This window comes from Chionomys nivalis, chromosome 2 (genome assembly GCF_950005125.1).
Source record: "Chionomys nivalis chromosome 2, mChiNiv1.1, whole genome shotgun sequence".
Classification (NCBI taxonomy): Eukaryota; Metazoa; Chordata; class Mammalia; order Rodentia; family Cricetidae; genus Chionomys; species Chionomys nivalis.
This window is the reverse complement of record NC_080087.1, coordinates 80,101,573-80,124,799: the sequence shown is the minus strand read 5'-3', so window position 1 is coordinate 80,124,799 and position 23,227 is coordinate 80,101,573.

Below are 23,227 nucleotides of genomic sequence, written 5' to 3'. Positions count from 1 at the left end.
CTACATCACTTGAAAACGTTGTTTTATATTATTTATTTCATCTTATTTATTGGGAGAGGCGAGCAAACTCCAGCAAACCTATGGTGGTCAGAAGACAGCTTGGAGGAGGAGGTTCTTTCTGTACATCATATGGGCATATGGGTCCTGGGGATCCAACACAGGTCATCGAGGTTGGTGACAAATGTCTTCACCCATTAACCCATCTTGGAAGCACTCTTAGATTATCAGTGCCTGGGACACCACAGGTTAATCAAATGAGACACCTTTGGAGTCTGGAACAGGCCCTGAAAGATAGTTCAATGCCTCAGATTCTAACAAACATCCAGAACTGAAAAACAACAGTAAAAATTAGTCCTAGAAAGCAGCAGAGAAGCCATTCTGTGGCCCTCTCTTCTCAAAACATAACCAGTTAAGCAGAGATAACTAAACATGGACTTTGGTGGGGACCCATGGTAGAAGAAAAAGACAAAGTTCCCTTGGTTGGGAAAGGTATGACTGAGCAAACAGCAGTCCAAGAAAAAGGGACGGTCATGCCTGACCCCGTCTTCCTGCTGTTTTTCCGCACCAGGCCTCAGGGAAGTCTTTGTTACACTGAAAGTGCACAGCACATAATTGCTACAATTGCCACCAACAGGAAAGAACTCAATTCTGTTATAAAGACCCAGCCTCCCATACCAAGGTACTGCGTCTGACTACGGTTGAAAGCACAACCCACAGAGCCCATGTCAGAGGCACAGGGCCTCCGTTGAGCAGCACCAGTTGCTGTTCTGCCCTCAGTGTCTTCTGAAGAGAGAGGGTAAAGACTCTGCTCTAAGTTCAGAAAATAGGAAAGTGCGCCCATCTCCCATCACCTGACTGCTGAAGCAACTCTCACAGAGCTCAGGTTCTCACTGTGCTCAGGTTCCTTGTGGCATTTCTGGGGGTTTCATTAAAATTTCATCAGGATGGAGGGATAGTTCAGCAGTTAAGTGCACCTGCTGCTCTTGCAGAGGACTTGGGTTCAGTTGCCAGTGTCCACATCTGGTGGCTCACAGTGAATCTGATGCCTCTGGCCTCCTCAGGCATCTGTAGTCACAGACAAACACACACAACCTTATTTTCAACCTTTCTTGAGACAGGGTCTCACTCACTAAGTAGCCCTGGCCGGCTATGAACTCAGAGATTCACTGGCCTCTGCCTACCAAAGTGCTGGAATTAAAATCTTGCACCACATGTCCAGCTAAAAATTTTAAGTGATAATAACGTACATGTTTTCTTCAATTCCTTCCAGAGAGGGAATATCTCATTATATGCAAAAGAAAACACCAAAATCAAGAAAGACTCTGATGAGAGCCGGCCCTAAAGTACTCACAATCTACCAGGGTCTGACTGACACTGGATCGCAGAAGGAGCTGATGCAGCATTAAAATAACTCTCAACATATATATGTGTGTGTGTGTGTGTGTGTGTGTGTGATATATATGTGATATATATGTGATATATATGTGATATATATATATCACACAAAAAAAAAAACCCTAAAAAGATTAATTCAATAAGGAGCCCACCCCTGACACGGCCTGGAGGGCCAGGACCCAGAGGCTGAATGGCCCACAGAATGGGATAGAACCAAACACAACTGCAGGAAAAAGGGGGAAAATGTCAAGGTAATGGTGCCTGGTGATATTCTGCTATACACAGATTGGTGCCTAGCCCAGTATTCATCAGTGAGGCTTCATACAGCAACTGGTGAAAACAGATGCAGACCCACAGCCAGACATCAGGCTGAGGGTCAAGGACACCACAAGAACACACCCACAGATTCAACCACCCTGAGCTCATAGGAGCTCACAGAGACTGAACCGACAACCAGGGACCTGCACGGGACCGACCTAGACCCTGCTTATATGTGACAGCTGTGTAGCTTGGTCTTCTTGTAGGACTCCTAACAGTAGGGAGCAGGAGCTGTCTCTGACTCTTTTGCTGGCTCTATTCCATACTGGGTTGCCTTGCACAGCCTTAATACAAGGTGGGGTGTTTAGTTCTTACTATAATTTCATATGCTATATTTTGTCGATATCCATGGGAGGCCTGCCCTCTTCTGAACAGAAACAGAGGAGTACATAGGGGGAAGCAGAGAGGAAGTAGTGGGGAGGGACTGGGAAGGAGGAAGAAAGGAAAATTATGCTCAAGATGTAAAAATAAATAAATATATTTTTTTAAAAAACTGCCCTTCACATAGCTAATATACTTCAACTGTCTCTTGAGAGGGTTGGCACACTAGATGCTAATACTTGGGTGAAATAATTCACAAAAGAGTGGGGTCAGGCTGGGCAGTCGTGGCACAGGCCTTTAATCCCAGCACTCAGGAGGCAAAGACAAGCAGATTTCTTTGAGTTCTAGGCCAACCTGGTCTCCAGAAAGGCTCCAAAGCTATAGAGAAACCATCTCAAAAAGCAAACAACAACAACAACAAAAAGAGTTGGGTCAAGAATGGCTGGGAAACATTTTCAGAGAAAGGAGGGTTTGGGATTGGGCATTTGAACAGTGGGGTTAGGGAAACAGACACAAGAAAAGGGAGCCAGGGACTGGTTACTGTTGTAGATGCTGATTAGAAGTTCTCAGGGAAGGAGCCTGAATTTTTTCCCATTTATTCATCTCAGTCAGCACACAGGGTTACTTCAGAGTGGAAGGTGATTGCCAAGGCTGATGGTGCACTTGCAGTCAGAAACTACTGTGTCTGACTCCAGAACCCACGGCGTAACTGAACACAGTTTAGGGAAGGGGAAGCAGCAGGGATCACTGTGACAGAAAGATGTGATTGAGAAACCAGAAGTTAGACAAGCTTGCTAAAGTGAAGCTATATGTCGCAGGGCTATGAAAACTAGTCAGAGATATTTGAACGAGGCCTGTGATTGCCAAAGAGCCACTGTAGGTTTGGGGTAGAGGAGCCATCAAATGACACCTGAGCGAAGACCAGAGGAGAAAAGAGGGGTTCTGAGTTCTAAACCAGAGAAGCTGCTGACCATGACAGAGGGGACAGGGACAGAGGACAGTGAGAAGAGCACTTAGAGGGAGACCCTGGATTTAAAAGAAAAAGTGCCAGGCAGGGCATGGTGGTAACACCTTTAACCCAGCACTGGGGAAGCAGAGGCAGGGGATCCCTGTGATCTACAGAGAGTTCAAGGCAGCCAGAGCTACACACTGAGGCCCTGCCTTAAAAAACAAAGAAAACTTCGTATGTCGATGTCATAACTACACCAGACAAGTCAGATTCTCCCTCCAGACTTCATTCTTGCTTCATCCATACATAAAGCAAGGCAATGAAAATTCATCTCTAAAGTGATCTCTAAACACTTGGTGCTTAACGTGTGATCCACCAACCAGCAGTGATGCATTTCCTATCTTAGCAGCAGTAGGGGTGGAGGTGTTCAGGTGCCAGCCTAGGCAACACTGCAAGACCAGAGTAGCAAAACAATGAGGCATAGAGGGAGGGAGGGAGGGAGGGAGGGAGGGAGGGAGGGAGGGAGGGAGGGAGGGAGGGAGGGAGGGAGGGAGGGAGGGAGGGAAGCTTTCAGGTCTCACTACAAGTATCAGAATCTGTATTTGAACAGAAACCATGTGGTTATTGTGTGGTTGTAAGCACATTAAAATCTGAAGAGCTCTTCTCTAAAGTGTCTTCCAACTCTAAATGTTGAGTGATTTACAGGCACCAAAAGTCCATCACTCCACAGGGACTCGGTGGGGCAGCTGACCTAGTCACAATGTCTACTCTTTAAACCAATGATCCCGTGCTGCCACCTTGTGACCGTAACTGGTAAAAACATTCTTAACCATTCTCATTAGGAGAGAGGTGGCGGGTAAAGGGGCGAAGTCCAAGTCACAGAGGTGGTAAAAGAATCACAACCACTCATATCAACTTAAGATGACGTCAAAAACAGCTCAGCCCACGTCACAGGGCACTGTCACATTTGAAAAGAAGGGTTTTTCTTCGTTACATTTTTATTCGTTTCAGGTGCACGTGTGCACCAGTGGAGGTCAGAGGACAACTTACAGGGCAGCCCTTCTTTCACCATGGGAGTCCTAGGATCAATCTCCAGACCCTAGGCTCAGTGATGAGCCATTTTGCTGGCCCAGAAAGTGAAGGTTTTATAATTCCCAACACTTTGGTGTCGGTGGAACACTCAGGTTTCAAGCCGCCCTCTAACAATATTGCAGTTGAAATCATTGTGACAGGCGTTTTCAGACATCTAGTCCTGTTTGAAGTGCCGAGAAATAAAGGTAGGAATCCGGGGCGCTTGCTCTCTGTTACACAGACTCATATTGTGCTCTCTCTTCAGTCCTGGTCCTGCTCTCAGCAGAAACTGATGCCAGCCAGTACTAGAGAACACCCTCCAAGTGCCCATCCATACCCCACCCGCCACTGGGAAAGACGTGATCTGAAGCCCCTGTGCTCTCCTGTCACTTTCCCATAGGCAGGTGAAGGCAGAAACCAGAGCAGAAACTGAATTCTCGGAATGTCTAGCCAGAGTTGCAGTGCAGCAGGAGTGCCGGCTTCCCCATCCTGGACTGTGTTCCTAGTTAGAGCCAAATCCCACATCTGCTGCCTCTTCCTACCTGTGCTGTGGGCAGCCCCAGGCCTCTTCGTGTGCATCAAGTGGCTGGCTTGCCGCCTTGTTGAATAGGGCCTTTATTAAGCTGAGGTGTGTTATTGTCTCCATAGTCTCTCTAGGACTTCCATGCTGGGCTGCAGTTAATGAGCCCAAATTCTTGTAAAATAAAATGGATGAATCTTGCTGGGCTCAGTGGCACAGCCCTGGGATCAAAGGAGTCCATTCTTTACAGACCATGCAGCTCAAGACCAGCAAAATTTCAGTCTTTTCTGAAAGTAATATTTTGAAAATACCACATATGCAAAATGGGTCAGATATGGAGGAGCGCTGTTTGAATGCCATTTCCATGCGGCCATGATTAATCAGGTGCAATTATTGGTGATGAGAATTCAACTCAGGGACAGAATTTACTGAGAAGGCCCTCAGAGGAAATTGGTGGAGAAAGAAATATATTACAACCTACTCAGATGGATTACTCCATGATTGTACACATTTACTCAGATCTACTTGTGACCAGGTGTGGTGATTGGTGTCTGTAATTTCAACTACTCAGTAGGCTGAGGGGAGAGGATCACTTGAGCCTGCTAATTAGAGGCCATGCTGATCAACAAAGCCAGAGGCCCTACCTCAATATAAAAATAATCAAATTATAAGGACTATGACTATAATTCAGTGACATACTGCTTATCTATCATTTGTAAAGCACAGAGATCTAGACCAATCAGGTGCATACACACACACACACACACACACACACCAATAAGTAACTATGAAAATGAGGAATGCATACACAACGAGTTATTGTTCAGCCAAAGGAAGAAAATTAAGTTGTTTGCAAAAAACTGAATGGAACTAGAAAACATCATGTTAAAAAAAATTAAGCCATACTAGAAGACGAGTCTCAAAGTTTTCTCTCATATGCAGAACATAGGGGTTGTGAAGGAAATGAGAGAAAAGGGGACAAGCAGAGACAGGCAGGGGTGAGGGGGAACAGGAAGGATAGATGGTTGTACAGGAGGGTGAGTTTATCAAAGTGCATTCTATGTGTGTGTACTTAGGTCCACCACATTATATAAGGCATAGTCATCTTAGAATGGGGAAAGACTTAAATTGGCATGTCTCCAGAGACATAGGGATAGCTAGTAGGTACAGGAAGTGACACTCAGTATCGCCAGTCATTATGAAATGTCAAGAAAGCCTTCCTGGAATAAGCACTCAGGTACCAACGAGAACAGAAGAGAGAAGTATCCAGTGGGCTGAACCTGGGAGAGTTCCTGAAAGGTTTTGATGTTGGCTCCAGTTTGCATTCTCCTTGTACACTCTAAAACCATAAGATAGGGCAGGCAAGTAAGATTTTACAGAATTGTGTGTGGCAGTCAGCAGGTGGCTAAGGATAATGGCCATTGTTTTGGCTATTCCTCCAGGTCGTTCTTTTTCAGGTAGCCAGTGAAGGCATGCTTGGCAAACAGGCAGTACAAGCAGTGCTTCAAGGAAATCAATAAATAAGGACCCAGCAGCTGGCCTTTTCTACCTTATTCCACTTCAAAAGCACAAATCAGATTCAAATGAGGCTCCACTACCCCACACCTACAAAGGTTGCTACAATACCTCAAACATCTCAATACCAACCACCGTGGGATGTGGAAAAGGGGCACTCTTGGGCATGACTTACAGGAATCTGAACCGTTAGCCGCTGTGGGAAACCCTACTGAGCTCCTTACAGTTGAACACGGCGAACCGGCAACTCCTACTGTGGAAAATGTGCTCAAAATTGCACTAGAGCTTCATGTGCAAGCCGGACACTTAGAGACTCTTGGTCACTGCAGCGTCCCTCACAATAAGCACAAGGTGGAGACAGCCCAAGTGCCTATCAACAGATGAACAGAGAAACGTTCACACATTTCAAGATTAATCAGCCATGAAAGGACAGAGTTCTTGGGGCCTGCTGAGATGGCTCACTAAGGAAAAGCAACTCTCTCTAAGCCTGGTGCCCTGGATTTGATCCCCGAGACCCACTAAGGAGCACTGTGGCAACCCCATGAACTCCTCGGCCAAGTACATACATTAAAAAAAAAAAGAAGAAAAGAAAAGAAAACGGGACAATGATCAGATGCAGGCTGCAAGTTGAATATATCTTAAAAACACCTTAATGAAATAAGTCAGAAACAAAATGGGATTCATTGTATAATTACAGGAAAATAAAAGTTCAACAATAGACAAGGTTATATACAGAAAGAAAATTCCAGGTTTACAGGGACAGAGGCAGGGCAGCTGTAAGGTGTCATTGTTGAGATGACAAATTTTAGAAACAGTGATGACAGGGACACAGCATCCTAGTGTAATTAATGACAATGGTTTGTATATTTGAGTTGATTTACATACAATTCGTGTTGCGTATGCTATATACTGTCTAACTACATATAACTATACTCTCCCAACAGGTTTTGCCTTTTCAGGGTTACAGATAATTGTCATCTGTCAGGGGTTGTATAGGGTTGAAGGTGGAATAAGAAGTAGGATCAGGAATCTCTTTTTAGAAAAGAAAAAAAGGGGGAGGAATGGATGGAACGAGATTATAGGTAGATTAGTTTATCTGCTTGCGAACTATTAGTTATAATCCATTTATATTGCTATAGATTCTTGTATATTGATACAAATGTAAAATTATCTTTTGTGTTCCTGTCTGAGATAATTTTTATATTGATACAAATTCAAATTATTTGTTATATTGAATATGATCCTATTTCTGTTTAAAATGTTTGTGCACAAATGCCAAGTTATTTTATCATATTGTATGCATATATGTTTCTACCTGTTTAAGATATTTTGTATATCAATGAAATTTTTTATATTTTTATCATATTGCACTATACATTTCTACCTCTGATCAAGATATTTATATACATTCTTTCAATTTGAGGTAATTGTCCTCATTGCTGCACATCTACTTAAAGATTGTTTATTTTTTATAATGTGAAGCTTTAGTCTTTGAGCTATACAGGTTATTAAGAATTACAGGATAATAGTCACACCTGTGGCGACGCAAATGAATGCAGACAGATTATATAGATATATACAGCTTTAATAAGGAAATAGACTTACAGGACCACAGGTTCCCGCGGAGCACTGGAAAAGTGGAGCAAAAGAAAAAGGGGCTGCTGGGCTCACGCCCGGCAGATTTATCCGTAAACATTAGCCCAAGGCGAACACGCCCCCAATGGGTGGGGCTATGTCCCTACATCTCCCCCTTTTGTCTAAATAAGATAGAACAAAACCAAATACAACTATATACAATAATAACAAATAATAAATATAACAAACAATATTGAGAACAAAACTTTTGCTAAACATTCTATCTCAAGGAGTCTAAATAACATAGAGAGTAACTACAATTGTATAATCTTCAACTCCGTCAAAGATCTGAGAAGGGAATAAATATTACTTAACAATCGAGAGATATCCAAAATGTGCAACAATTGACAGAGACAACTGACTACCTGGGCAATCACCCAAAGTCTCGTTTGCAATGTTGAGTCAACCAACTTTGGCTAAGGCCTAACATAACTGGCATACCATTATTAAAGGCAAGGAACTTTCTTAGGACTATCCTACCCTGTCTTGGCAAGATAAGACAATCCTGTTTCATCCACTTAGGGATATTCTGTATCTTTGTCAGAAGTTGAGGTATGGGCTTTTCTTAACCCAAAGGCCAGTTCTGCCAAGAAGACAAGCTCCCAGTGGAGTGTCTTTGGTGCTCAACGTTCTCTCGGGAGTAGAGTGGTGTTGCCAGGAGTAATTGTGTCTCTTTGGTACAGAAATTTTAGGTTAGATTAAAGGCCATTTTCTACAGCTCTTCGAAGAGGCTGAAGATCATACTATCTATACTAAATATAATCTCTATGTAACTAAAAGACCTGATAAACTTAAAAATAAATATGACAAACATATAATTCTCAATACCTATCTAACTTTGAAGACTAAAAGAATAAACAACTGTGCAATATATGAAGACAATGATCTTCAACTGTAAACAATGTCATAGTATCAGAGGTAGAAATGTACAATGTAATATGGTAGATGTATCAATACAATATAGACAAAGTTATAAGCATACTCATACAAAATAGAGGTAGGGGAGTTTGTGACCAGCGGCGGTGGCGGAAGCAGCCCTGGACAGGGAACTCTGAAGTTCCACATCCCCCTCCCTAAACTCCCCGGGCTCCCTGCAGGGGCTCTACCCCCCCATACTGCCTCTCTCTTCTTGTCCCACCCAGCTTGCATCCAGAACCCTTCTTCCTTCTGTCCCCTTTCCTCTTTGGGCACATAACACCATCCAGCTCAGTCTGTCTGGCGCTGGGGGCAAATCCTCAGGGCAAGTAGGCAGGCGAGACTTCCTTTGTTTCACTGGCCCGCCTGCACCAACCAAGGTAGGCGCTTTGTTTACGAACTACCCAACCTGCATGGAGATCTGATCTTGGCACCAGGAGAGACAGCAGTGCGGTGAGTTTGTGACCAGCGGCGGCGGAAGCAGCCCTGGACAGGGAACTCTGAAGTTCCTCATCCCCCTCCCTATACTCCCCGGGCACCCTGCAGGGGCTCTATACCCAGCATACTGCCTCTCTCTTCTTGTCCCACCCAGCTTGCATCCAGAACCCTTCTTCCTTCTGTCCCCTTTCCTCTTTGGGCACATAACACCATCCAGCTCAGTCTGTCTGGCGCTGGGGGCAAATCCTCAGGGCAAGTAGGCAGAGGAGACTTCCTTTGTTTCACTGGCCTGCCTGCAACAAGCAAGGAGAGACATCACTAGACCACCAGGAGAGCTATCACTGCAGAGAGCCATCACTGGGAAGGTACATCAGTAGGCAAGGAGACCTGATCCGGTAAAAGAAGATCCATAGGAGAGCATTCGGAGAAAGAGATGGGCAGGCGCCAATGCAAGAATTCACCTAACAATCTGAAAAACTATATGAAACCACCAGAACCCAGCGACCTCACAACAGGAGGACATGAACACCTTAATCATGAAGAAGTAGATAAAATTGACTTTATGAAAGTGATTGACGCCCTTAAACAGCATGTAAAAAATGCCCTTATAGAAATGGATGAGAAGTATAACAGAAAGTTTGAAGAATTGAGTAAATCAGTGAGTGATACCCTAGGAAACCAAGGAAAAACAATCAAACAGATAATGGAAACAGTTCAAGACTTAAAAACTGAAATGGAGGCAAAGAAGAAAACACAAACAGAAGGCCAGCGGGACAGGGAAATTCTAGGTAAACGAATAGAGACTACAGAAGCAAGGATAACCAACAGAATACAAGAGATAGAAGAAAGAATCTCAGATTCTGAAGATACCATAGAGAAAATAAACACGCTGATCAAAGAAAACAGCAAGGCCAACAAATTCTCATCACAAAACATTCAGGAAATATGGGACACAATAAAAAGACCAAACCTAAGAATAATAGGAATAGAAGAAGGAGAAGAAGCGCAGCTCAACGGTCCAGAAAATATATTTAATAAAATTATAGAAGAAAACTTTCCCAACCTAAAGAAAGATATACCTATGAAGGTTCAAGAAGCATACAGAACACCGAATAGGCTGGATCAAAAAAAAAACATCCTCTCGCCATATAATAATCAAAACACAAAGCATACAGAATAAAGAAAGAATACTAAGAGCAGCAAAGGAAAAAGGCCAAGTTACTTATAAAGGTAAACCTATCAGACTTACACCTGACTTCTCTATGGAAACCATGAAAGCCAGAAGGTCCTGGATAGATGTACTGCAGAAACTAAGAGACCATGGATGCAAGCCCAGACTACTATACCCAGCCAAGCTTTCGTTCACTATAAATGGAGAAAACAAAATTTTCCAGGATAAAAACAAATTTAAACAATACGTAGCCACAAATCCAGCCTTACAGAAAGTAATAGAAGGAAAATCACTAACCAAGGAGTCCAACAATGACCACAATATCTCAGACAACTAGAGACCCTTCACCAGTGAAACTCAAAGAAGGGGAACACACAAAATTTACAACTTAAAAAATGACCGGAGTTAACAACCACTGGTCATTAATATCACTTAATGTCAATGGACTCAACTCTCCTATAAAAAGGCACAGACTAAGAGATTGGATACGAAAACAGGATCCAACATTCTGCTGTTTACAAGAAACCCACCTCAACCACAAAGACAGGCACCTACTCAGAGTAAAGGGTTGGGATAAGGCTTATCAAGTAAATGGACCTAAGAAACAAGCAGGGGTGGCCATACTAATTTCTAACAAAGTTGACTTCAAACTTAAATCAATCAGGAGAGATGGAGAGGGACATTTTCTACTCATAACAGGAACAATTCATCAGGATGAAATCTCAATCCTGAATATCTATGCCCCTAATATAAAAGCACCCACGTACGTAAAAGAAACATTGTTAAAACTCAAGGCAGCCATCAAACCGCACACATTAATAGTAGGAGACTTTAATACTCCTCTCTCACCAATGGACAGGTCAATTAGACAGAAACCTAACAGAGAAATAAGAGAATTAATGGAGGTAATGAATCAAATGGACTTAACAGACATCTATAGAATATTCCACCCAAATAGGAAAGAATATACCTTCTTCTCTGCAGCTCATGGAACCTTCTCAAAAATCGACCACATACTCGGTAACAAAGCAAACATCCACAGTTTCAAAAAAATATTAATAACCACCTGTATCTTATCAGATCACCATGGATTAAAGCTAGAATTCAGCAACAATGCTACCCCCAGAAAGCCTACAAACTCATGGAAAATGAATAGTCAACTACTGAACGATACCTGGATTAAGGAAGAAATAAAGAAAGAAATTAAACTCTTCCTTGAAGACAATGAAAATAAAGAAACAACATACTCAAACCTATGGGACACTATGAAAGCAGTCCTGAGAGGAAAGTTCATAGCACTAACTGCCCACTTAAAGAAAACAGAGAAAGCACACATTGGAGACTTAACAGCCCACCTGAAAGCTCTAGAAAAAAAAGAAGCAGACTCACCTAGAAGGGGTAGAAGACTGGAAATAATCAAACTGAGGGCTGAAATCAACAAAATAGAAACACAGAAAACAATTGAAAGAATCAATGAATCAAAAAGCTGGTTCCTGGAGAAAATCAACAAGACTGATAAACCCCTATCCAAACTAATCAAACGGCAGAGAGAGAATTTGCAAATTAATAAGATCAGAAATGAAAAGGGGGACATAACCACAGACACAGAGGAAATTAGGAGAATCATTAGATCTTACTACAAAAGCCTGTATGCCACAAAACTGGAAAATGTAAAAGAAATGGACGCTTTCTTAGATAAATACCATATTCCAAAGTTAAACCAGGACCAGGTGAACAACCTAAATAGACCTGTTAGTCGTGAAGAATTAGAAGCTGTTATCAAAAACCTCCCTTCCAAAAAAAGTCCAGGACCAGATGGTTTCAATGTGGAATTCTACCAGAACTTCCAAGAAGACCTAATACCTATTCTCCTTAATGTATTTCACAATATAGATACAGAAGAGTTATTGCCAAATTCCTTTTATGAAGCTACAGTAACTCTGATACCAAAACCACACAAGACCCAACCAAGAAAGAGAATTACAGGCCAATCTCACTCATGAACATCGACGCAAAAATCATCCACAAAATTCTGGCAAACCGAATCCAAGAACACATTAGAAAAATTATCCATTATGATCAAGTAGGCTTCATACCAGAGATGCAGGGCTGGTTTAACATACGCAAATCTATCAATGTAATCCATAATATAAATAAACTGAAAGAAAAAAACCATATGATCGTTTCATTAGATGCTGAAAAAGCATTTGACAAAATTCAACATCCCTTTATGATAAAAGTCTTGGAGAGATTAGGGATACAAGGCTCATACCTAAATATAATTAAAGCTATATACAGCAAGCCGACAGCTAATATCAAATTAAATGGAGAGAAACTTAAAGCCATCCCACTAAAATCAGGAACACGCCAAGGCTGTCCACTCTCTCCATACCTCTTCAATATAGTTCTCGAAGTTTTAGCAATAGCAATAAGACAACATAAGGGGATAAAGGGGATTCAAATTGGAAAGGAAGAAGTTAAACTTGCATTATTTGCAGATGATATGATAGTGTACATGAGCGACCCCAAAAACTCCTCCAAAGAACTCCTACAGCTGATAAACGCCTTTAGTAATGTGGCAGGATACAAGATCAACTCCAAAAAATCAGTCACCCTCTTATACACAAAGGATATGGAAGCAGAGAGAGAAATAAGAGAATCATCACCTTTCACGATAGCCACAAACAGCATAAAATATCTTGGGGTAACTCTAACCAAGGAAGTGAAAGATCTATTTGACAAAAACTTTAAGGCATTGAAGAAAGAAATTGAAGAGGATACCAGAAAATGGAAGGATCTCCCTTGCTCTTGGATTGGGAGAATCAACATAGTAAAAATGGCAATTCTACCAAGGGCAATTTATAGATTCAATGCAATCCCCATTAAAATCCCATCAAAATTCTTCACAGATCTTGAAAGGACAATAATCAACTTTATATGGAGAAACAAAAAACCCAGGATAGCCAAAACAATCTTATACAATAAAGGAACTTCTGGAGGCATTACCATCCCTGACTTCAAACTCTATTACAGAGCTACAGTAATGAAAACAGCGTGGTACTGGCATAAAAACAGAGAAGTCGAACAATGGAATCGTATAGAAGACCCGGATTTTAACCCACAAACCTATGAACAACTGATTTTCGATAAAGGAGCTAAAAGTATACAATGGAAGAAAGAAAGCATCTTCAACAAATGGTGCTGGCACAATTGGATGTCAACCTGTAGAAGAATGAAAATAGACCCATATCTATCACCATGCACAAAACTCAAGTCCAAATGGATCAAAGACCTCAATATCAATCTGAACACACTGAACCTGATAGAAGAGAAAATGGGAAGTACCCTACAACATATGGGCACAGGAGATCGCTTCCTATGTATAACCCCAGCAGCACAGACACTAAGGGCAACATTGAATAAATGGGACCTCCTGAAACTGAGAAGCTTCTGTAAAGCAAAGGACACTGTCATTAAGACAAAAAGGCAGCCTACTGACTGGGAGAAGATCTTCACCAACCCCGCAACAGACAAAGGTCTGATCTCCAAAATATATAAAGAACTCAAGAAACTAGACTTTAAAAGGATAATTAACCCAATTAAAAAATGGGGCACTGAACTGAACAGAGAATTCTCAACAGAAGAAGTTAAAATGGCCAAAAGATACTTAAGGTCATGCTCAACCTCCTTAGCGATCAGAGAAATGCAAATCAAAACAACTTTGAGATATCATCTTACACCTGTCAGAATGGCTAAAATCAAAAACACCAAGGATAGCCTTTGCTGGAGAGGTTGTGGAGAAAGGGGTACCCTCATCCATTGCTGGTGGGACTGCAAACTTGTGCAACCACTTTGGAAATCAGTGTGGCGGTTTCTCAGAAAAATTGGGATCAACCTACCCCTGGACCCAGCAATAGCACTCTTGGGAATATACCCAAGAGATGCCCTAGCATATGACAAAAGCATTTGTCCAACTATGTTCATAGCAGCATTATTTGTAATAGCCAGAACCTGGAAGCAACCTAGATGCCCTTCAATGGAAGAATGGATGAAGAAAGTGTGGAATATATACACATTAGAGTACTACTCTGCGGTAAAAAACAATGACTTCTCGAATTTTGCATGCAAATGGATGGAAATAGAAAATACGATCCTGAGTGAGGTAACCCAGACCCAAAAAGAAGAACATGGGATGTACTCACTCATAATTGGTTTCTAGCCATGGATAGGGGCCACTGAGTCTATAATTTGTGATCCTAAAGAAGCTAAACAAGAGGGTAAACCCTAGGAAAAACATATAGATATCCTCCCAGCTATGGGAAATAGACATGACTGATGGGCAAAAAATTGGAATCTTGGGGGTGGGGTGGGATGGGGATGAGGGGTGATGGGGAGAAAAAAGTGTGAAGGAGAGGATGAGGGAAACTGGGGGAATCGGGGTGATTGGGGATAAAGGAAGGTTGGATAGGGGAGCAGGGAAACTCATACCTTAGGTAAGGGAGCCACCTAAGGGTTGGCAAGAGATTTAAACTTGGAATGGCTACCAGATGCCCAGAGCAATGTCCCCAGTTAGTTCATTGGGGCACCTGAGGATAGGGAACCTGAAATGAACCTATCCTATAATCATACTGATGAATATCTTGCATATCGCCATAGAACCTTCATCTAGCGATGGATGGAGATAGAGCCAGAGACCCACACTGGAGCACCGGACTGAGCTCCCAAGGTTATAATGAGGAGCAGAAGGAGAGAGAACATGAACAAAGAAGTCAGGACCATGAGGGGTGCACCCAACCACTGAGACAGTGGGGCCGATCTATTGGGAGCTCACCAAGGCCAGCTGGACTGCTACTGAAAAAACATGGGATAAAACCGGACTCTCGGAATGTGGCGGACAATGAGAGCTGACGAGAGGCCAAGGAGAATGGCACAGGAACTTTCATCTGGCGATGGATCGAGAGAGAGACAGAGACCCAAATTGGAGCAACGGTCTGAGCTCTTAAGGTCCAAATGAGGAGCAGAAGGAGGGAGAACATGAGCAAGGAAATCAGGACCACGAGGCGTGCACCCACCCACTGTGACAGTGGAACTGATCTATTGGGAGCTCTTCAAGGCCAGCTGGACTGGGACTGAATAAGCATGGGTTGAAACTGGACTCTCTGAACATGGCGGACAATGAAGGCTGATGAGAAGCCAAGGACAATGGCACTAGGTTTCGATCCTAATACATGAACTGGCTTTGTGGGAGCTTAGCCTGTTTGGATGCTCACCTTCCTGGGCCTGGAGGGAAGTGGGAGGACCTTGGTCTTCCTGTAGGGCAGGGAATTTGGACTGCTCTTCAGTATCGAGAGGGAGGGGGAGTGGACTGGGGGGAGGAGAAGAGGAGTGGGGATGGGGGAGGGGAGTGGGGGAGGGGGCAATGTGTGGGAGGAGGGGGAGGGAAATGGGAAACAGGGAGCAGTTGGAAATTTTAATTAAAAAAGAATTTAAAAAAGGAAATAAAAAACAAAATAGAGGTAGGAACACTCATATTCAATATTCAACATATCAATATACAAGAAACAGTACCAGTACAATTTTCTATAAACAGTAATTCACAAATACCAATCATCCCAAAAAAACAGTTACCCCCTTCTTCTTCCTCTTCTTCTTCTTTTTTTTTTTCAAAAAAAAAAATATCACCCCATCCCCTCAACCCTAAACCAACCATTAAAAGATGTCCCCAACCCTGAGAGCAAACTCTGTTGGGAGAGGGGATGTCGTCCTCTAAGATTGCTTCTAGCTGACATGGGGGCGACGTTCTTCTTAGGGGGTCCTGTGAAAGCAAATGATGGTAAAATTTCCAAATTAACCTTTGACCTAAGAAAATTGTAACTAGTCTCAGAGTGTTTTGAGAAGGTCCGACCAGAGTGTTGTCAAAAATGTGCACCATTCGAAATTGTCTCTTGTAGTTGGTACCAAAAAACAGGTCTAATATTAGCGCTTTAAAAAAAAAATTCATGACGTCATAAAAACCAGATGGAGTTGATGTTGTGGGGCCCCATCTTCATCCTGGAAACTTCAAAGATTACTGTAGGAAAATTTGTTGCTTGTTATGGGAAATTTAAACATTAAAAACAAGGACATATACTGACATATAAAGAAAGACACAGATATGAGGAAAAGCAAAGAAAGTTTAAGACATATATATATATATATATATACATATATATATATATATATAAATTAATACTTACAGAACAAGTCCCTCCATCAGTAATTAAATATTAGGGGTACCTTAAATTCTTTGAAGATGGGTATTTTCCTGTGGAGATAAGAAGAGAACCCTGGGTTTGTGACCTGACTGGCGGCGGCGGAAGCAGCCCTGGACAGGGAACTCTGAAGTTCCTCATCCCCCACCCTATACTCCCTGGGCTCCCTGCAGGGGCTCTACACCCTGCATACTGCCTCTCTCTTCTTGTCCCACCCAGCTTGCATCCAGAACCCTTCTTCCTTCTGCCACCTTTCCTCTTTGGGCACATAACACCATCCAGCTCAGTCTGTCTGGCGCTGGGGGCAAATCCTCAGGGCAAGTAGGCAGGCGAGACTTCCTTTGTTTCTCCAGCCTGCCCGCACCAAGCAAGGTAAGGCCTTTGTTTACAAACTACCCAACCTGCATGGAGATCTGATCTAGGCACCAGGAGAGACAGCAGCGGGGTGAGTTTGTGACCTGACCGGCGGCGGCGGAAGCAGCCCTGGACAGGGAACTCTGAAGTTCCTCATCCCCCACCCTATACTCCCTGGGCTCCCTGCAGGGGCTCGACACCCTGCATACTGCCTCTCTCTTCTTGTCCCACCCAGCTTGCATCCAGAACCCTTCTTCCTTCTGCCCCCTTTCCTCTTTGGGCACATAACACCATCCAGCTCAGTCTGTCTGGCGCTGGGGGCAAATCCTCAGGGAAAGGAGGCAGGCGAGACTTCCTTTGGTTCACTGGCCTGCCTGCACCAAGCAAGGTAGGAGCTTTGTTTACGAACTACCCAACCTGCACGGAGATCTGATCTTGGCACCAGGACAGCCATCAGTGGGAGAGCTAATCTGGGTACCAGGAGAGCCGTCCTTGGGCACGGAGATCTGATATTGGTACCAGGAGAGACATCACTGGAGCACCAGGAGAGCTATCACTGCAGGGTGCCATCACTGGGAAGGTACATCAGTAGGCAAAGAGACCTGATCCGGTAAAAGAAGATCCATAGGGGAGCATTTGGAGAAAGAGATGGGCAGGCGCCAATGCAAGAATTCACCCAACAATCTGAAAAACTATATGAAACCACCAGAACCCAGCGACCTCACAACAGGAGGACATGAACACCTTAATCATGAAGAAGTAGATAAAATTGACTTTATGAAAGTGATTGACGCCCTTGAACAGCATGTAAAAAATGCCCTTATAGAAATGGATGAGAAGTATAACAGAAAGTTTGAAGAATTGAGTAAATCAGTGAGTGATACCCTAGGAAACCAAGGAAAAACAATCAAACAGATAATGGAAACAGTTCAAGACTTAAAAACTGAAATGGAGGCAAAGAAGAAAACACAAACAGAAGGCCAGCTGGACAGGGAAATTCTAGGTAAACGAATAGAGACTACAGAAGCAAGGATAACCAACAGAATACAAGAGATAGAAGAAAGAATCTCAGATTCTGAAGATACCATAGAGAAAATAAACACGCTGATCAAAGAAAACAGCAAGGCCAACAAATTCTCATCACAAAACATTCAGGAAATATGGGACACAATAAAAAGACCAAACCTAAGAATAATAGGAATAGAAGAAGGAGAAGAAGCGCAGGTCAACGGTCCAGAAAATATATTTAATAAAATTATAGAAGAAAACTTTCCCAACCTAAAGAAAGATATACCTATGAAGGTTCAAGAAGCATACAGAACACCGAATAGGCTGGATCAAAGAAAAACATCCTCTCGCCATATAATAATCAAAACACAAAGCATACAGAATAAAGAAAGAATACTAAGAGCAGCAAAGGAAAAAGGCCAAGTTACTTATAAAGGTAAACCTATCAGACTTACACCTGACTTCTCTATGGAAACCATGAAAGCCAGAAGGTCCTGGATAGATGTACTGCAGAAACTAAGAGACCATGGATGCAAGCCCAGACTACTATACCCAGCCAAGCTTTCGTTCACTATAAATGGAGAAAACAAAATTTTCCAGGATAAAAACAAATTTAAACAATACGTAGCCACAAATCCAGCCTTACAGAAAGTAATAGAAGGAAAATCACTAATCAAGGAGTCCAACAATGACCACAGTAACTCAGACATCTAGAGATCCTTTACCAGCACATCTCGAAGAAGGGAAACACACAAAATCTACTACTAAAAAAAAATGACCGGAGTTAACAACCACTGGTCATTAATATCACTTAATGTCAATGGACTCAACTCACCTATAAAAAGGCACAGACTAAGAGATTGGATACGAAAACAGGATCCAACATTCTGCTGTTTACAAGAAACCCACCTCAACCACAAAGACAGGCACCTACTCAGAGTAAAGGGCTGGGATAAGGCTTATCAAGTAAATGGACCTAGGAAACAAGCAGGTGTGGCCATACTAATTTCTAACAAAGTTGACTTCAAACTTAAATCAATCAGAAGAGATGGAGAGGAACATTTTCTACTCATAACAGGAACAATTCATCAGGATGAAATCTCAATCCTGAATATCTATGCCCCTAATATAAAAGCACCCACGTACGTAAAAGAAACATTGCTAAAACTCAAGGCAGCCATCAAACCGCACACATTAATAGTAGGAGACTTTAATACTCCTCTCTCACCAATGGACAGGTCAATTAGACAGAAACCTAACAGAGAAATAAGAGAATTAATGGAGGTAATGAATCAAATGGACTTAACAGACATCTATAGAATATTCCACCCAAATAGGAAAGAATATACCTTCTTCTCTGCAGCTCATGGAACCTTCTCAAAAATCGACCACATACTCGGTAACAAAGCAAACATTCACAGTTACAAAAAAATATTAATAACCACCTGTATCTTATCAGATCACCATGGATTAAAGCTAGAATTCAGCAACAATGCTACCCCCAGAAAGCCTACAAACTCATGGAAAATGAATAGTCAACTACTGAACGATACCTGGATTAAGGAAGAAATAAAGAAAGAAATTAAACTCTTCCTTGAAGACAATGAAAATAAAGAAACAACATACTCAAACCTATGGGACACTATGAAAGCAGTCCTGAGAGGAAAGTTCATAGCACTAACTGCCCACTTAAAGAAAACAGAGAAAGCACACATTGGAGACTTAACAGCCCACCTGAAAGCTCTAGAAAAAAAAGAAGCAGACTCACCTAGAAGGGGTAGAAGACTGGAAATAATCAAACTGAGGGCTGAAATCAACAAAATAGAGACACAGAAAACAATTGAAAGAATCAATAAATCAAAAAGCTGGTTCCTGGAGAAAATCAACAAGATTGATAAACCCCTATCCAAACTAATCAAACGGCAGAGAGAGAATTTGCAAATTAATAAGATCAGAAATGAAAAGGGAGACATAACCACAGACACAGAGGAAATTCAGAGAATCATTAGATCTTACTACAAAAGCCTGTATGCCACAAAACTGGAAAATGTAAAAGAAATGGACACTTTTTTAGATAAATACCATATTCCAAAGTTAAACCAGGACCAGGTGAACAACCTAAATAGACCTGTTAGTCGTGAAGAATTAGAAGCGGTTATCAAAAACCTCCCTTCCAAAAAAAGTCCAGGACCAGATGGTTTCAATGCGGAATTCTACCAGAACTTCCAAGAAGACCTAATACCTATACTCCTTAAGGTATTTCACAATATAGAAACAGAAGAGTCATTGCCAAATTCCTTTTATGAAGCTACAGTAACTCTGATACCAAAACCACACAAAGACCCAACCAAGAAAGAAAATTACAGGCCAATCTCACTCATGAACATCGACGCAAAAATCCTCAACAAAATTCTGGCAAACCGAATCCAAGAACACATTAGAAAAATTATCCATTATGATCAAGTAGGCTTCATACCAGAGATGCAGGGCTGGTTTAACATACGCAAATCTATCAATGTAATCCATCATATAAATAAACTGAAAGAAAAAAACCATATGATCGTTTCATTAGACGCTGAAAAAGCATTTGACAAAATTCAACATCCCTTTATGATAAAAGTCTTGGAGAGATTAGGGATACAGGGTCATACCTAAATTTAATTAAAGCTATATACAGCAAGCCGACAGCTAATATCAAATTAAATGGAGAGAAACTTAAAGCCATCCCACTAAAATCAGGAACACGCCAAGGCTGTCCACTCTCTCCATACCTCTTCAATATAGTTCTCGAAGTTTTAGCAATAGCAATAAGACAACATAAGGGGATAAAGGGGATTCAAATTGGAAAGGAAGAAGTTAAACTTGCATTATTTGCAGATGATATGATAGTGTACATGAGCGACCCCAAAAACTCCACCAAAGAACTCCTACAGCTGATAAACGCCTTTAGTAATGTGGCAGGATACAAGATCAACTCCAAAAAAATCAGTCGCCCTCTATACACAAAGGATATGGAAGCAGAGAGGGAAATAAGAGAATCATCACCTTTCACGATAGCCACAAGCAGCATAAAATATCTTGGGGTAACTCTAACCAAGGAAGTGAAAGATCTATTTGACAAGAACTTTAAGGCATTGAAGAAAGAAATTGAAGAGGATACCAGAAAATGGAAGGATCTCCCTTGCTCCTGGATTGGGAGGATCAACATAGTAAAAATGGCAATTCTACCAAGGGCAATTTATAGATTCAATGCAATCCCCATTAATATCCCATCAAAATTCTTCACAGATCTTGAAAGGACAATAATCAACTTTATATGGAGAAACAAAAAACCCAGGATAGCCAAAACAATCTTATACAATAAAGGAACTTCTGGAGGCATTACCATCCCTGACTTCAAACTCTATTACAGAGCTACAGTAATGAAAACAGCGTGGTACTGGCATAAAAACAGAGAAGTCGACCAATGGAATCGTATAGAAGACCCGGATTTTAACCCACAAACTTATGAACAACTAATTTTCGATAAAGGAGCTAAAAGTGTACAATGGAAGAAAGAAAGCATCTTCAACAAATGGTGCTGGCACAATTGGATGTCAACCTGTAGAAGAATGAAAATAGACCCATATCTATCACCATGCACAAAACTCAAGTCCAAATGGATCAAAGACCTCAATATCAATCTGAACACACTGAACCTGATAGAAGAGAAAATGGGAAGTACCCTACAACATATGGGCACAGGAGATCGCTTCCTATGTATAACCCCAGCAGCACAGACATTAAGGGCAACATTGAATAAATGGGACCTCCTGAAACTGAGAAGCTTCTGTAAAGCAAAGGACACTGTCATTAAGACAAAAAGGCAGCCTACTGACTGGGAGAAGATCTTCACCAACCCCGCTACAGACAAAGGTCTGATCTCCAAAATATATAAAGAACTCAAGAAACTAGACTTTAAAAGGATAATTAACCCAATTAAAAAATGGGGCACTGAACTGAACAGAGAATTCTCATCAGCAGAAGTTAAAATGGCCAAAAGAAACTTAAGGTCATGCTCAACCTCCTTAGCGATCAGAGAAATGCAAATCAAAACAACTTTGAGATATCATCTTACACCTGTCAGAATGGCTAAAATCAAAAACACCAAGGATAGCCTTTGCTGGAGAGGTTGTGGAGAAAGGGGTACCCTCATCCATTGCTGGTGGGACTGCAAACTTGTGCAACCACTTTGGAAATCAGTGTGGCGGTTTCTCAGAAAAATTGGGATCAACCTACCCCTGGACCCAGCAATAGCACTCTTGGGAATATACCCAAGAGATGTCCTAGCATATGACAAAAGCATTTGTCCAACTATGTTCATAGCAGCATTATTTGTAATAGCCAGAACCTGGAAGCAACCTAGATACCCTTCAATAGAAGAATGGATGAAGAAAGTGTGGAATATATATACACTAGAGTACTACTCTGCGGTAAAAAACAATGACTTCTCGAATTTTGCATGCAAATGGATGGAAATAGAAAATACGATCCTGAGTGAGGTAACCCAGACCCAAAAAGAAGATCATGGGATGTACTCACTCATAATTGGTTTCTAGCCATGGATAGGGGCCACTGAGTCTATAATTTGTGATCCTAAAGAAGCTAAACAAGAGGGTAAACCCAAGGAAAAACATATAGATATCCTCCCAGCTATGGGAAAAAGACAAGATTGATGGGCAAAAAATGGGAATCTTGGGGGGTGGGGTGGGATGGGGATGAGGGGAGATGGGGAGAGAAAAGTGTGAAGGAGAGGATGAGGGGAACTGGGGGAATCGGGATGATTGGGGGTAAAGGAAGGTTGGATGGGGGAGCAGGGAAACTCATACCTTAGTTAAGGGAGCCACCTAAGGGTTGGCAAGAGACTTGAACCTGGAATGGCTACCAGAAGTCCAGGGCAATGTCCCCAGTTAGTTCATTGGGGCACCTGAGGATAGGGAACCTGAAATGAACCTATCCTATAATCATACTGATGAATATCTTGCATATCGCCATAGAACCTTCATCTAGCGATGGATGGAGATAGAGCCAGAGACCCACACTGGAGCACCGGACTGAGCTCCCAAGGTTATAATGAGGAGCAGAAGGAGAGAGAACATGAACAAGGAAGTCAGGACCATGAGGGGTGCACCCACCCACTGAGACAGTGGGGCCGATCTATTGGGAGCTCACCAAGGCCAGCTGGACTGCTACTGAAAAAAACATGGGATAAAACCGGACTCTCTGAATGTGGTGGACAATGAGAGCTGACGAGAGGCCAAGGAGAATGGCACAGGAACTTTCATCTGGCGATGGATCGAGAGAGAGACAGAGACCCAATTTGGATC